The sequence below is a fragment of the Anguilla anguilla genome, chromosome 14 (genome assembly GCF_013347855.1).
Source record: "Anguilla anguilla isolate fAngAng1 chromosome 14, fAngAng1.pri, whole genome shotgun sequence".
Lineage (NCBI taxonomy): Eukaryota > Metazoa > Chordata > Actinopteri > Anguilliformes > Anguillidae > Anguilla > Anguilla anguilla.
In genome coordinates, this window is record NC_049214.1 from 11,907,191 (window position 1) to 11,923,132 (window position 15,942).

A 15,942-nucleotide genomic window follows, 5' to 3' on the forward strand; every position below is an offset into this window, starting at 1 on the left:
TTTATGGTAGTCTTTGACGCATGTGTTCATATAACCATTGATTTTAACATGTCCAATGTTCAACCTGTTGCTGATCGATTTATTCAGATTTTTTTGTATGATATTGTATTCTAATACAATCCATCATTCTTTATTAAATGCATTTGAATTTCCAGTCATTTCATGATGAATGATCCCTGGTACGTCACATATCGCAAATGTGTGGCAAAAACCTTGCCTATCTTGTAACTGATAGTGATGTCGTGACTTTTGTACATTTTTTTAAAAGCACAATTATAGCTGTGTTTCCCAGTTCAGTAACATGCATATATAGTGTTTATCCAAAAAAAAGGGCTTTTGAAGCACTTTTTTGCGTAGCACGAAGTCACCTTTAGTTGGGGCATACTGATTGATTAATATTCAGGACTCTATACACTGTAGCAAAACATAGAAACCGCAGAACTGCGAGCGTCAGTTCACCTCTGTTCAGCCACTGCAGAATACCCTCTTTCAGCCTCATTGGCATTCTCAAACTCAAAGCGAGGAGATTTGGCGTGTCTAGACAGACAGGGTTTGTGTGTAATTATGGGGGGATAAACAAGCCTCAGGCAAACAGACAAGAACAACTGCACCCATAAACAAAGGGAATCCTTGGACAATATACAACTGCATTGCTTTCCCCTGTGCCAGTTTAAAAAAAAATCTACCTGGGGAGCAAAATAAAAACAAAAAGCAGAGATAATATAGCCAAAGTCTCACTTAAGTGTATTTAACTTGAGATCTTGCTCACTGCTAAGGACAATAATGATCAGCTAAAACAGGGTGTTTACATGCAACGTGATTTTAACTTCCCTCTTGTTTGAATAAGTGTATGTGTATGGGACATAATTATCACATGTCAGGTCTTTTTGTTTCCATGATGGGAAAATCCTATCTTTTCACAGACATCTTGTGTGTTCCTGGGCAGGATATCTCATTGTGGATGAGTGAACATATCAAAACAGAAGGAGACCACCAAACTAGTCACAGTGAGGATTTGCTGCCTTAGAGTGGGATAAAGTTTAAAATAATGGCTGGATTTAAGATAGCAGGAAATGTGTCATTGTTTTCTGTGGAAGTACTTAGTGAGGTGCACTTTGTCAGCATGAATCTTCTTAAATTCTTACTATATAAAGTTAAAAAAGAAGAATCAGCTGTGCACATCCTTAAAGCATTGTGCCTCTTTTTTCTAAACCAACTACTCCAAGCTGCTGAAGACCACGTTTATCTCCTTGATTGCACATTATTCTTTGTCACATTAACAATAGTTTGCTTCTTCTGTAGATGCAATTTTGTTTCAGTTTTTTTTCTGAAATGTCTGGAATGCTCCTTGATAAAGTTACAAAGTTGTATATACCCAGAATCTAGACGTCTAGAGCGTGGAAATCTAGGTTGAGAGATGTTTTGACATAAACAGACTGGGTTTGCCCCAATATAACTCAGGTTTTACCCGGATATATGAAAAAAAAAATTCACTTTGCAGGGTTTCACTGACTCTTCTGCACGGAAACGTTCACTGGTCGCCCGTTTCTTACACATAGGCTAAAGCAAAGCCTTATGTGATAGTAATCGTTTGTGATAATTTGCAAAGGATCGCCTCTGACTGGCCAGAATGTTTGCTCATGAAGCTGGAGTCACGTGCCTTCCTTTAGTTTTCTTCTCCGAGTTGGTGTCCTGTCGTCCGTGTATTGACAGTGACTCTGTCGTCAGTGTCCAGTTCCAGAGGTAGAGCAGCCTACACTTCGTTTTCAGCCGCATCTTATGCATGGAAATCTAAGCTAAAAATCTCAGTTGCGATGATGGTCCTCTTATAAAACCAATAAAGCGCGCTGTTGACCGCACTAAACAATTTCAGCCAACGTGTTGATTGATTTGCCAACTAGGGATGGAAGATCTTACAGGTGATGTTTTTTTTTGAGTGTGTGTGCATGTTCGGATTCAAGAACAGAGTTCTCTAGCGGGCACTACAGTGTATTTTGTAATAATATTCAGATTACTCAAGCACATTTAGGTGTTTTTTTATTAGAAATATTGCTACTTGAGCTTGGTGTTTGCCTGCACAGTAAATTAGGGAAGTGAGAACCTGCTTTGTCCAGCTGTGTGGTGCGACGGCCAATGCCGAGAGGCTTTCGCCGAGCGCGGTTTCCACGCTTTGAGATGAAAAGGCAGGCAGTAATAAAGGAGCAGCGGTTGGGGGGTTCAGTTCATCGGGGACTGTGTGAATATGCGGCAAAACAAATATTGAGGCAAAAGCGCCGCGCAGCTCAGAGAGCTCAAGTCGACCGGGTCCTGCTTCTCGTCAGCCTGACCCAGACGCTGCTCCCACAGTCGAATCTGAATCAGTGTACAGCTGAGAGTTTGCATTTCCAGCGATCCATATTCATCCCACGCTTATGGCGCAAAGACAAGCCGGTGCGTGAAGGGAGCAGTGACTTACGCGGGAAGGTTAAAACCGGTACTGGCCGAGATGAAAGGAGGGTCGCGAGAATCGGACGGAGGGCAGATAATTTTACTATTTGCAATTTAAGCCAGAGTGGGATTTAAAATTCATTTGGATTCGCCAACATGCTTCCCTTTGTGTAAACACAGAGCCCCACGGCTCTCTCTCGCATGTGTGCATACTGTGCAGCAGGACCAGAGTTATGTGGAAAATAAAGCTCCTCAGCTGAGCTCCTCAGCTTTAACACTTATATCCAACCCGCTGTGTAACTGACTCTGTTAATTAATGTATCGAATGAATTGTTACTGTGTTAAAAATAAGTAATGGATTGTGTTCATAATTATGAATAATTAGCAATGCATCTCTCTCTCTGGCTGTCGTGTTCTCATTGGATTGTGGAAGTTCATTACATTACATTACAGGCATTTAGCAGACGCTCTTATCCAGAGCGACTTACACAACTTTTTACATAGCATTTTACATTGTATCCATTTATACAGCTGGATGTATACTGAAGCAATGCAGGTTAAGTACCTTGCTCAAGGGCACAACGGCAGTGTCCTTACCCGGGAATCGAACCGGCGCCCTTTCGGTTACCAGCCCAGTTCCTTACCCACTGTGCCACACTCCGTCCTAGTTCACAGTGAAGAGTACATAATGATCTGCATGTGAGCATGCTTCTTCAGCACCTTACTGTGGACAGTGTAGGACTGCTCAAAGACTGTTAAAAAAAGAAAACCACCTGTGTAGAGGTGATTTGAAAATTATTTATTTGAGTAATAAATGCTTCTATACTACATATATGATGTTGTGTAAATATAGTGCAACTGCCTTGCTTTTTCATATGTTTTTGTATGTATGTTTTATGTTGTTCTGAATAGAAATGAATTTGAAAGGTGCAAATCTATTTGAATATAGACTGAAATGCCCTCTGGCTTTAGTGGTTTCTCCTAACCTGATTTATACTCCCTTGGTCACAGAACCTCAATGATTTTATTTATATTTATTGCAGAAGTAGAAAAAGAAGGCTAAATGATTTATGTTTGCATTGAATATTTCATGAGGCCTGGGGCGTAAGGCACAACGGTTGTGAAGTAATAATTAACACAACCTTGAACTGGGAAGACTGATTGACTGATTGACTGATTGAGCGGTCAGTGGCAGTGAAACGGAATGCGCTTTTTTTATGCTGTGCTGCATTTTTTTTTAGCATTTTGTTGGAAACAGCCAGATTTGGGGGGTTGCTAAATATTTAATGTGCTCTCCTAAAATGCCCTCTCCCCAGCACTGCAGATACACTTTTTTTTCTCGGGAAATGAATGACATAACCCAGCATGAAAGCATGGGAACTGCAGTGTGGAGTGGCAGTAACGGTTCTGGCAGCAGCTGTGCCAGTGTGAATAGTTTCTTGTGTTCTGTGCTATGGTGTTGCTACTAATGAACTCCTGCATATAACTGCACCCTGGAGTCAGGTCCAATGGGGTTTCAGTCCTGGGTGAGACCTGATTTTTGTACTAAATAAAACAGAACGCACTGGATGACAGTGTACTACAATGGATGGGGAACAGGGCATATAACTCAAAATTTGTGGATTCACTTCCCTTTTGGGGCCTGCCACTGTACCCTTGAGCAAGGAACATAACCTGAATTGCCCCAGTTAATATCCAGCTGTACACATGGTTTGTATGTATTAAAAAAATGTAAGCTTTTTCCTCTGGAAAACAGTTTGCTAAATGTCAAAATGTAAATGCAAAAACAAATAAATCAGATGTGTTACAGAGGCTACAGAAGTCTCTGGAGTGCAGATTAGAACTTAATTTAAACCCACATTTATCTTTGGAACCATGAATGTACATATGCAATAGTATGCCTGTAATTTACCTCACTCTGGCAATAGAAAGAACCTCCACCCACTCGTACATACAGTATGTACATGACCTCCACCAGCTGAAAAGCATGTCTTTAGAGTACCACTGTGCTATAATGGACTGATCATTTTGTCATAGTTAGCATTAGCCCCTGTGTAACTAAAGGTCACTGACTACAATAAACATTGTCAGAGTAATGGGGTTTCAGGTTGAATTTAACATTTAAAGCTAACATAGATTTAATTGGCTTTATTGTGGTGTAATACCAAGGTAACATTAACTACGATTGTTGAACCCAAACAATTGCATTATCAACTGTGTACTTACAAATGTGATGTTTCTGTTGTAATTTTCTTCACAAAACTTCACCAAAACATGTACTTTACATTTTGATGTCAATAACCAGTAAATCTACTTGATTAGATCTACATCTAAATCTACATTAATTAGCATTTATGTTTACTGAACTATGATATTTACCCAATATGATCAAATTCATCCTTATTTTGGTTGTGTTATAAACATAAGATATTTGTGGGAATTTTACTGTACTATACCTATTAAAATTGAGGTGAATATAAAACTGATTAATTCAAATTTCTGCCCAAATGAATTGCCAGTAGTGCCTCTGGAGCCAGTGTATAACATTCTCACACTGTCAGTACTCTGTGTGAAAAACATTGCCCCTTTTCTCTTGCCATGCAGTCCAATGCCTTATGGTTGTATTGGCATTTTTATACTTTAACCTGCAGTACACAGTAAAATGTCCAGTGTTAATTCAACTCTAACAGAGTACATGCGAGTTCAATAGGGACCATATGTACTCTGTAAGAGTTGATTTAACACTGAACATTTTGCTGTGTATGTTGTACTAATGGCCTTTTTTTGGGTGTAATTGTATGTGAAGAGGGCATCGGTATGCCCTTCTGCAGGTTACAGTGTGAGGGTTTGCCTGGTTCCAGGTCTCCCACTGACCCGCCTCATGACTGGACCCACCTTTTTGGATCCTCTGTGGAGTGACCCAGGCCCCTTCAGAGACCAGCATAAAACAAAAGTGAGTCTAGCTGCTGTCCGTTTCCTCCAACTGCGCTAATATTTGAGAGACTGTAGTCTCCATTGTGAGAGGGAGACCTTTGAGCTGCAGAGATGTGTTTATGCAATTTTTATCAAAGGCCCTTTCATCTCCATGAAGTGAATTATTAACACATTCCATTGAAGAGGTGGGGGTGGATGCCGGCCTCTCTTTTTTTAAGAAGAGCTAAAATGGAGCTATTTCTTTTTTTCAACAGTCGGTGGCTGTCTGCCAAGGGCCTTCGTCCCACCGAAACACTGTAGGCCGGCTGTTTGTCTGCGCTACCCTGTGGGCAGCCTCTTTTGTGCCTTGGAATTTTAAACTGGAAAGTCAGTTGTGTGGGAGACGTCTGTCTTGCAGGCCCAGACGGCCTAGGTGTGCCATGGGGGGAGGGGAGAGGGGGAGGAGGGCGGGGTAAACCTGCAAACACCACCCCCTCCCCCCCACACACAAGATGTCTTCCCATTCCGCCCACCCCCCCCCCAACTCAGAATACCCTGTAACCGCAAACCTCCTACTTCGCACACTCTGAGCAGACTCAGCCCACATGCTGGTAGTCTCGCTGTCATAACAGGACCGTCGTTGTTTGGTTTATTTTCCCCGGTCGACCATCTTCCCTGCGCCTACTCATGTCTGTTACGCTTTTCTGTCATGGTGAAAATGCATGGCCAAAGACGTTGTGGGCATGAGAGGGCGTGACGTGTGGGATAATGTGTTGATGGATGGAGTGAAGGGGAAACAGGAAACGATGATTTTGTAGGCGTATTGCTTGAGCTCTGGGGAATTCCTCAAAGGAGGTTGAATAAGGCAAGTTTGCACCAAGTGCTGAGACAGACAGAGCAACCGAGAGAGAGAGACAGAAGTTACACAATATTATTCCACATTGTTTGCTCAACAGTCTCTCACACAGCCTTAACGCCCTGCTATAACACTTCTTGACTGTAGCTCACCTCCACAAAACACCATTATGGGCTTTCTGTGGTTCACTTCTCATTCCAACTTTGTGCCCGGGCCTCTCTAACCTCAGTTCTGGGTTGTGGAGCCAAATTTAAAATATTTGGCCAAAGGGGGGGCATGCAGTGTAAACTCTGGACACACAATTTCTCAGGCCTTTAGGGAGGAAGCAGGAATATCTTGAGAAAGTGTGTTTTTGAAAATCAGACCGAAAAGTAATGGGGTGTTGCATTGAGTCCTGTGTGCGATTTCCCAGGAAAACCCAAGCCCTGCTTTCAGAACATCTGCAACCCTGGTTTCATTAGTCCTCAAACCTCTGAATCACCTTGAATTGGGGCCAGTGTCTGGACGATGTTTTCACTTTAAATAAATAATATTATTGTTTGGGTAGCTTTAGGGAACACCTGTCCCTCTCGATCCATGTCAGCAGCTCCTCCTCACGCCCCCAGGTTAGGATGCACACGCTGTTCAATCCTGCAGTAAACCCTGCAGTGACATAACAACAGCAACAATAACATCATCATCATCATAATCATCATCATACCAATAAAAACACCAACAATCAAAATAATCATCATCATCATCATCATTATCATCGTACCAAAAACAGCAGCAGTGGCAGTGGCAGTGGAACAAAGGGAGGGCTCACAGAGCCACACACTGCTGTAGAGAGATGCTTCCCCAGGTCTGATATGTCTCTGTGATCGTGCACAGCAGGACCTGTGGTGTTCCACATATCAAAGAGAATATCCTCTTGTCAGGCAGGGTCTGACCCACTGGCCTTTGCTTGGAAGTTAGTGCCATATAATTCATTGTTAACAAAACGCTGAACATATTTAAAAATCTCTCATTTTCTTAAATTCTTATTCATAGGAACTTGTAACAATTTAATCATTCAAAGGTGTTGTATTTTGCGCAACTTTAAATCTTTTGAATAAAGTAAATGCCTCCAAAATTAGCATAGCATAACTCAAAATAAATTAAATGGCCATGTAGTGTGTGGTTTTATGAGTTATGTGGATTATATATCTCCTGTATCAAGAAATTTAGGTTAGCGGTATATATTTAATTTATGGTGCGGTTTATTTTAAACAGCTATAATATATTAATCCAAGGGAAAGGTATACGTTACTAAATCATTGTAACCAAACCTTCTTTTTCTAAGTGCTTTTGAGTAATGGCGTTTTATGTGACTTTGTGCAGTGAGTGTTTTGGCTGTGGCCGGGGTTGGGTGGGGGTGGGGGGGGGTTATTAAGTCCCATGGGAAGGCGGCACTCCACAGGCCTGTGAATTCCTTGGTCGGCCCTCCCCCGGAGCTCTCTGCGCCCCTGGCAGCCCCTTCCCTCCCTCCACTTTGTTAATTCAGCCAGAGACACGGCCGAGGTTCAAGTTAATGGAATTACTGGAGATTTGGCCGGTCCCGAAAGCTCAGCTCGGCAAACCAATCAAGGGAGCGCTTCTTGTGTTCCTTTGTTCCCTCGCTCTGTTCCTCTCGGGGGCCTTTAATCCCCTGCCACCAGGCCGCTCACCTGTGCACTTGTTCCCCCTTAATTGGTTGACTGTTGGAATCTTTTTTTAATTGAGGGGTACTGCATTTTTGTGCACAACCACCCCACAACCCACCCTTACTCCAACCTCCCGCCCCCATTAAAAACACACTTCTGTTCAGTAACTGGTGCCTGCAGGATATTTTAAAACTTGATGTGGTGGGTTTATAAGTTTAAGTTAATTTAATGAACTTTTAAAACATTATTTAGGTGAAATGAAAATGAAATGAGATTCTCTTTCCTAAAAAACAGTTCTTGTTCTGAATGGCATGTTTAAGAGAATCTTTACAAAAGCTGGTTATCTCACAGCTCAAACCAGGTCAAAGTCTTATGCTTGTGTCATAGGTTTGCCTCCATAGTGTTGCACACATACTGTATTCAACTAGTGAAACTGATTGCCATCACAGTCTGGAGGGTGAGAATTAAGATTGCAGACTGGGGGGTTTGTGATTGCGGAGTGGGGGTAGGGTGGGGTGTTTGGAGTTGCGATTGTGAATAACCTCCATCTTTGATCCTGACATTGTTCAACAGGAGTTCAGATGGCTACAATAATCCAGTTTAACAACTGCTTCGTACAGACATGCCCTGGGATTAATGTCTGTCTTTATTTTGACATAATGAAAAAGTGTAACATTTCATTTACTTGTTAGTCAAGCCAAGTCAGCCCATGAACAGATTTTGGTATTGGCTGTATCCTTAGAGCAATGCGTTACATTCAAAGATTCAGTTGCGTTTATTTTCAGAAATCCCCAGTGTCCATGTGTTACATTTAGGAGCACATTTAACCGGACCAAAGCATTTAAAGAAATAAATATGTTTTGGAATCTTAAATGAAGAGCAGGATATCAGAGAATGACTATTGTATGGATCTGTCCCATTGAGCTCCCATAAAATTGCTTTGAAAACAGGTTCTCACAATGATTACAAATAGTGTAATACATTGCATATTTTTAATGGTAAAAATAAATACATAAATAAGACTTTATTAACAAATTGCACATTTCTTTGGCTGTGTACCATCGGCCCATAGAAAGTGGTATAGACGCATGCAAGGTCAAGCTATTACTAAAAATAAAAGCCAAGCCAGATGCAACATTCTGAGAAAGGATACATAAATCCACAACTCCAGGCATTTTTCCACATGTACCCCATAGTGTGCAGTTCCTGTGGCTAAAGTGTAGTGTGGAGAGAGACAGAGAGAGAGGGATTTAAGGTACAATAGTGGAGAGGGAGTGTTGTAGGGAGGAAAAAGTTCAAAAATAAACCCAAATAAACATCCCCCATTTGGCTGCCCCAGCCTGCAGGTTGAATGTACTCATTTCTCTACCAGCTTCAAAAGGTTGCATAGAAATACAGTTGACAGCACCAGTCACTATTTTTTAAAATGGGCACCCTCTGGCAATCTTAAGGGTAATTATCTCACAAATGCAGCTGTACCCCAGCCTTTCTGCATTCTCTAACAGGACAAAGCAGAATCTGATGTACGCTCGTTTTACATGACCTGACCTAAAGCTGCCATTTTTTGTGATTTGTGTGTCAGAGAAAGCCAGAAGAAAAAAAGGGGGGAGGGGGAGGGGGGGGGGGGGTGTGTGGGTTAGGCGTGGAGGAGAAAGAAAGGAGCACACAAAAGGGGGCTTTGAAAAGGGGCCCTCTTTCCCCCCCTGCAGTAAACTTTGCTGGCCACGAGGTGATTTGCAGCCATCAGAGAGGTAGACAAAGGCAGCCAAACAGGGGAACAAAGCACTCCAGCAACAGAGATCATTCCGACACTAGAGGGTATCTCAATGCAGAAATGAGCAGGAAAGAGCGGCAGAGGCCTGGGCTCCGGCTTTAACCTCCATTTGATCTTCACAAGAAGCCAAAATGTCCTCATTAATTAGCTGCAGTTTTTGTTGGGGGAGGGGGGATGTTGAATCCAAATCATTGACGAGGAAAAGTGACTTCTAATCATACTTCTTGATACAAAGCATTAAATGTGTGAAGGGATCGTTGCAGCTAGCTGATAGCATCCTTCAGGTTACAAAGCGGTTCTTCATTATAAGTAGCATCATTGATGGCATGATGGTTAAATTTAGCGGCGTGGTTTTACTTATTGTTATGAATGAGGGTCAGAGTAAACAAATAGGGGTACTGGGGGGGGGGGTGTGTGTACAGTCAGTCACTATTGGTGTGTGAGGAGACCTCCACCCAGAGATGGTCTATTGGTGCCTGATGATCCAGTTAAGATAAAGGGAGCACCATGCTCACTTGACAAGATACATTTGCTTACTTCTTTCTTCACGTCATGTTAGGGAGGTTAAATAAATCAAATTTATAAAAGTCAGTTTTATTCAATAAGTACACTTCGCTATTGCGTTAGCTTTCAGCACAGCTTGCAATAAAGGCTAACAAAACCTGCGCTCCAGCATTGTTTAAATGACAAAATCTGCATATTGCACATCTTTTGCCACAAATAATTTTATTTCTCGCCTAACCTGAGTACTGGCTATATGTGATGGCATCAAGTATTTTGTGACTTAATCGCTGTGTTGTTACTCAAGGAAAATGATTGAAAACAAGACACACATGCACAGACACACACACACATATACGATGTCTGGTTTCCTATAGCCTTCATGAAGAAGTCACTTAAATGTTTATTTTTGAGCATAATAATCTAGTAATAATTCAGTTACTGAGGCAACATGCTGAGCCACAGGTATTCTTGCTTGCGATCATGGCCAGTGGAACACAAAGGTAGGAGGGGGAGAGGCATCAACACTCACTTTGCCATGGACAAGCTCATTATTTACTAGGCACTGTGCTGAGAGTGAGTTGGATGTGAATGCCACTCATTAATTGTCTTGTCGTACGGATTCTTCAATAATCCAAAGGACAGATGCAGTATTTCAAAAAGGGCTTAAAGATATGCTTAATCTCATTGCTGCGACAATTATCCCTGTCCTTTTTTCTTTTCTGCTTTCTGTGCAAGAGCAGGGCTCTCGAGTTTTGAAGATTTCAGTTCATTAAAATAGCGCTCGGGAACCTTGACCTTTTCATTCAAGTCTCTCTTGACCCACTTATGTTGTGAAACTCAAAGCCAGGAAAAAAATATGTAACTCAAATTTTTTTTTTTTAAACCTCCCCATCTCAAGATGGTTTTGTTTTCTTATTTTAATATTCTCCTGCAGCGGTGGCTTGCTTCACAGCTGGACAAATAAAAGCTTTTTTGTGTGGTGTGGGAACTGAGGTTTTGCCATTATTCATCAGAAGCCTGTAAAAGCAGAGTAGGTGTTGTGTTTCAAGTTGACGGGCAGCTCCAGGGTTTTAATTTTATTATAAAAGCACCGCTCACACAAACATGCCAATCTTGCAGCTGCAGTGGCAGTAGCCCCAAAGCTTATTTTTTTAACGGAGTATGAGATGTGTACATAATTGATGACTGAATGAACAGGTGGTAACAGCTGATCTCTTCTCTTCAGTCGGAATATTCATGAAAACCACACAGGAGAGCTTCTCTGTAATTGCTATTAGAATAACAGCTCCTAAGTCTACTACTTAAAATTGAGTGCAAACTGAACCAAAAGACTAACCATAGATAACAAGGGTGTTGTGTGCATGTGTGCGCGCGTGTGTTTGTGTGTACCTAGGGCGTGTTTGGGAGTGTATGTATATATGCTAAATTGCATTGGAACTTTAATTGGAACTGAGTTATGGTCAAATGAGGCCAAAACTGAGATCGCAAAAGGAGAAAGTCTCAAGCACACATGTGAAAAATAAGCCCTTTAATGGTGCAAAAATAAAACTGAGGTGTTTTGATGCTGTTGCGTCTTCATGACTTTTATATGACTCTGAAGAAGACACAGTAGCGGCTTTTGCAATCTTATGTAGTCCTTTATCTGAATAGCGCTGGATTGGCCTTTTGACTGGCTGATGCATGGTGGTGACCTTTTTTTTAACAAAATTTTTGTTTTTTTTGTCCAGGTAGACCAGTGGTGGGTTTGAAAGAAAGATATTGAAAAGAATGTCACACCTTTTTTTGCTTCTACTGGTCCAGGGGAAAAGTTAATTAAATCACAAACTCCAGCAAGTACCAGCAAGAAATTCTCTCCAAGAACCTGGTTCCCTTTGCCAAGAAGCTTAAACATGGTTGTAAATAAATCTTTCTGCAAGACAGTGGTCCCAGGCATACCTAAAATTCAACCATGAAATGGCTAACTGACCACAAAATCACTGTTGTGCATTGGCCAGCTCAGTCTCTAGACTTGGTTTGAGTCAAAGTAGGCAGTTCACCAGCACAGACAGTGGGATCTGAAGGAATGTTTGTGGAGTCAGAAATCTCCACCAATATGTTCACCAATCTCATAAAACACTGTAGAAGACAAATCTGTGGTGTTATCCCTGCAAAAGGAGGGTGCGAAAATTAACAAAATGGGTGTGAATGCTTGCAACTTATTTTTTAGGGAAATGCATTTATAATTTGAGAAAAGTGTTATTTTTGTTCCCATTGAATCATTGTTAAAGTTCAATAGTGTCCTCATTTTTAAAAGTGAAGCTATAGCTTATAGTAACTTATTTACTTTTTCAGTATTTTTTATTTAACAAATGCACGCACACACGCACACACACATTTTATTTTCCTATGGGTTGGTACATTTGGCATTATTCTTTGGTCAGTGACAGCTACACTTGTTTAAAGCAAACTGAATGCTGCTTCCTTTCGCACCTGTGTCATCACAAGCTTTAGAAATATGATATTTTCCCTGAACATAATAGGAAACAAAATGCTGGCAGTCTGCTTGACAAGAAAATAAAAAGGGGGGGGGGGGGCATTCTCCTTGTTTTTGCCAAAAATGAATAGTGTGTAATTTAGGCTGGTGCTTGCCCAATGCAGATTGAGAAAACCCTGACTGCAGTAGTATATGCGAACATTCTTAATATGGATTCCGTAATCAGAATGTGGAATCGTCTTAGTAAGTGGAATATTGTGACAGTAGCATACTTCATAAAAGAGTTTTTTGCCAAGTACTTTGTGCACCATCATTACAAACCTTCTGAGTGCAAACACACATAGTCACTAAACTGAACTGGGGCTGGTCTATTCAGTTGTTGATAGTATTAATTGTGGTTGGAGGGTTAGTGAGAAGCACTGGTATTGGAATTCCCTGCTCTTTTTTTTGTTTCAGGAACCTTTTTGGGAGATCTTGTGTTGGCAACTTTAATCTGTATTATGGTTTCTCGCATAGTTCTGTTTGGTAGTGTATGACATTTTTCAAAATTCTGTAGTTTTATATTAGCTAAGTTATTTTCTTTTGTTAGACAATGGAATAGTTCACTGGATACATACTGTGCAAATATCCTCCTTGCCTTTAAGTCTTGATTTTAATCATTTTTTGTTGAGTTTACTAGCTTTATGGCAATTATCAGTGTGGCCATTTATAAAAACTTGTGTTCTTGGCCTTCTCAAGAACCGAATGACTTTACGCAAATGCACTGCATCTAAGCTTCAGTAAAATAGCATCTGGTCCTTCTTAGCACTGACAGTGAGATGGCAGCCTTTTGGTGACTCTCCTCAGCACTTCCCTTTCCCCTGGCTCTTCTCTCATGTCTTTGGGTCTGGGCTCGGGTTCTTGGTGGGCCATTTCCTGTGGGGTCAGAGCAGCGGCTTGCCCCAGTCTCTGGGAGATTAATTTCCTCACAAATCTCAGCCAGAAGGCATCCTGGGAACAGAGAGAGGAGGGCAGAGAGAAAGGCTTTGCTTCTGCAAACACATACGCACAAGTACACAGGCATACGTGCACGTGCACGCATTAACGCACACATACGGTCACATACGTGCACATGTGCACATGTTAGTGACCCCATAATGTGAAGCAAGACACCTTGACATTTTCCTGAAATTAGTACCTAACCCCAAAGACAGTGGAAGTGCTGGTCAGGAGTAGCCTCTGTTCAATCTAGCCACAATGTGCTTTGTCCTTATCATGTTAAAGCAAGTCTTTGTCTGGTCTTGCCCAATAATTCTCATTAATTTCAGTGAGTACAGAAGGTGTGATATTGTGGAGGTAAAGAAAACATTTGATTCAATGCATCTCTTAAAGTTTTAGATTAAGAGTGTTGCCGTTATACTGAACAGAGGTGCAAATTAAAAGAAACTTATATTGATTAAACATTAAGGATAGGGGACCAAGCATAATTTGATCTGACCAAATACAGACAAGAACTGAATTTCTAAAATGCAAAATTGGGCTCATGGGTAACTACATTTGTTTTGATTCTAATCTTTTAAAAAGATTTATTCCCCCTCTTTTTCTCCCAAATTTGGAATGGCTAATTAATAAATCATCGTTGTCATTAATTAATTAAACTATTTGTCAGACACAGGTTCAGTGCTCAACACTACATTGATTTACACTCAAACTGCATTTGTTTTGTTTTTCTACCTTTGGGTTTTCTCTCTTGCTATGGCTTGAGGCTAACACATGGAATCAGCATCTCTCATGACTGATAATTGAGCAGAAGGCATTGGGCTAAGACAGCTTAATAATATAAAGTGATGTGCATTATGAATGAAATATGTAGGGGATTTGTGTGGTGTTTTTTGTTGTTGTTAAGAATTATTGTCATTCTTTAGGAAATGATATCTTAGCTTTCAGAAATGAATGTAAATATATACAGACTGGAGGGTACATCTAAAGAACCGCACATTGCAATGATCAAAGCAAAAAAAAAAGAAAGAGACTTGGTCTAAGAGGTTTACAAAGTATTTTACATGCAGTGAAAAATAATCTTGCACTTTTTATTAAACGCAAGGGTGCATAATTATGGAGTAATATCACTCTACCACAGATTATTTGGTATTTTCCACAAGTGTCTGTCTTTGAACAGCAGATTGATTGTCCTCAGTGAACTCTATACTTGAGCGATTCTGCAAAATGTAATCATGCAGAGGTAAATAATGTCACTGCAAAATGTACAATATTGAATGCAAGCTTTTGTTCACTGTTGCGTGTTGTCGGAATCCCATTGGTAATTGTACGCTAAGAAAATGTTAGGGTATTACAAAGACATGGACCAGATGGACTGGAAGTATTGTATTTGTCCAATATTCTTGCCATATATTTTTGCAGCTGAGCACTAAGTGATGCTTGAGCTCTGAATGAAACTTGCCTATGGGACAGCTGGTAATATAAACATCGCTGAATTGAGCTATTGGTACTTATCCTTTAGTCTCTGGTTTCTTTCTGAATTTTGGAATTTTAATGGAACCACGGCCATTTCCATGTGTTCATCAAATCTTAATCTTAAAATCTTAAAATTTTACCCGTTTGATTTATTGACATTATATCGACATTATATTAAACCTCTCAGAGTTATTCTTTAGTTATTGTGGAACTGCACATTTAGGTGAATGGTTCTGAGGTCTTTTTAAAAGGCTAATTGAGGTTGGTTGCATTGTGCAATTTAGATGTGATGCTATAAATGTATGCTCATAAAAGTGATCTAATTCAGTAAAGGGGACTTGACAAAGGACAAAAAAAGAGGACCAGCTACTGTACAGTATATTATGAAATAACTTGCAGTGTGCAGTCGTGCACACACACTTTCTCAGTAAATGTACCCTAAATGCTCAAACACTGTCTTATAGACTTGACTAGAAATAAACAACATTTGCTTGAAATCCCTTTCAATTGTTTTGAAGGAACATGGGGTATAGGTGGTACAGGCCAAGGTCAACTGGAACATTCTGCTCAGTGGTATGTGGCATACTCCTCTTTCTGACACACTGTCCAGTGGAATTATGGAAAATGAATGTCTCTTATCTGAGGTTTGGGAGCTAGAAAACATCCTGCACTCCCAGGTGTTTTTGCTGTGGAAAAAAAGATTGTTCACCATTAACTGACAGGATATATTCCACTGTGGGTAGTTTCTTTTACATGGAAACAGAGAGGGAGGAAGCAGCCTTTTTAATCTTTATTGTCAACAGCTTTTTGCTGTCCTTCCGTGTGATAAATTACCCCATCCTTCACCTTTTACTACTGTTATATAGTCTATGTATTTGCT

The 15,942-nt window shown here is 40.7% G+C and overlaps 1 long non-coding RNA gene across 1 annotated transcript in view; it reads left to right on the forward strand.

The window, feature by feature from the left end:
• LOC118212694 overlaps positions 1-15,942 on the forward strand; it is a 40,336-nt gene that overhangs the window by 2,410 nt on the left and 21,984 nt on the right. Inside the window, exon 2 of the long non-coding RNA XR_004762291.1 lies at positions 5,289-5,380. This is a non-coding gene — a long non-coding RNA (uncharacterized LOC118212694). The remainder of the gene's footprint in view (positions 1-5,288; positions 5,381-15,942) is intronic.